We start from the raw sequence: 1,435 nt of genomic DNA, 5'->3' as shown, positions 1-1,435 counted from the left end.
CCAACCTCTCTGGAAAGCAATATGGGGCTTCCTCAGAAGGTTGGAAATAGAAATATCTTATGATCCAGCAGTTCCTCTACTTGGTATTTACCCACAAGAAATATGAGCCATACCATGAATAGATATATACACACCAATGTTCATAGCAGAACTATTTACAACAGCAAAAAGATGTAGACAGCCAAAGTGGCCATCAACTGAAGAATGGATAAACAAACTGTGGTACATACACACAATGGAATATTATACTACCTTGAAGAATAGCAAGGAAGCTGCAAGCCACCGCATACCATGGGTGAACCTTGAGGATGTTATGTTGAGTGAAATTAGTCAGTCACAAAAGGAGAAATACTGCATAGGACCACTATTGTAAAAGACTAAGAAAAAGAACCCATACTAAAGAGGAGGGGATTCTTTGCTGGTTGCTGAGATGTGGGGGGTAGAGTGAGGGGAGGGAGGGAATGGTGGAGCACAGGGCAGGGAATAGACACAGAATAGTTTGGATGCAAAAGAAGGGGGCAATATACAAGAAGGAGGATGGGAATGGAGGAACAAAGTGGATGGGAGAACAACTTGGCAGGTTTGCATGGGCTAAGTGGGACAGAGGTAAAGAATGATATATGCACAATCCTGGAAAAACAGGGCTCTGGGATACAGGGATTGAGACATGGTTGGAATGGGGAAAAGGGGGGAAATAATGTTAAGATGCCTGGCTGTCTTGTGAATCTTGGTTTCCCTGGCATACCATTATAAAATAGACACTGGAGGTGGAGAGAAAGGAATAGCCAGAAATATCACCATAGAAAGGTTGCAAGTCTGTCTTCTGTCTATAACTTATTGGAATACCTAAAATGGGGCTACAAAGTGCCAGTGAAGGATGCTTCCTGTGGAGCCTCTGCATTACATAAGACCATAGGTGGAATCCTGAACAGCATTCAGAATCTTCAGAGGTGGAAAATTTCCACTTGAAAGGACGGGCAGACCAGCCTGGAGTGGTTACAACAACAGAAGATACTTCTTGAAAGAAAGACCGACAGGAAAAATAGAAAACAATACAGGTAGACTTACTGATTACTACAAGAACAAGCAAGTTGCTTGCCCAGGAGACATCAAGGCAAGTGGTCGGGTCCCCTCAGAGCAAACCCCCTTCCAAGACTAAGACTCAATGGGAATACACACTCTGATTGGTGACCACGGTCGTCACCAATAGGTGGAAGTGAGGGAAAAACAGCAATGAAGCTGCGAGCTAAGCCCTACAATGTTCAATAGACTCTTGTGAACCTGGCTGGAGACCTGGTTGGCCAGCAGTGTGCCAAGACCTGGGGACTCTTCGGCCCAGAGTCAGTGATAGAGGACTAGGACAGTGAAGTGCCCAGCTGATAAGAAGAGATGGCATATGCACAAGAACACCCACACTTGCAGATAATACCCACTC

General features: G+C 44.8%; 1 protein-coding gene across 2 annotated transcripts in view; it reads right to left on the bottom strand.

Moving 5' to 3' along the window:
- NOMO1 (NODAL modulator 1) overlaps positions 1 to 1,435 on the bottom strand; it is a 64,516-nt gene that overhangs the window by 15,071 nt on the left and 48,010 nt on the right. The gene's annotated exons all lie outside the window — the stretch shown is intronic.

Source organism: Chrysochloris asiatica, unplaced genomic scaffold, assembly GCF_000296735.1.
Source record: "Chrysochloris asiatica unplaced genomic scaffold, ChrAsi1.0 scaffold00178, whole genome shotgun sequence".
NCBI lineage: Eukaryota > Metazoa > Chordata > Mammalia > Afrosoricida > Chrysochloridae > Chrysochloris > Chrysochloris asiatica.
The sequence above is the reverse complement of the archived record's forward strand: the minus strand, read 5'-3'. Positions and strand labels throughout refer to the sequence as shown.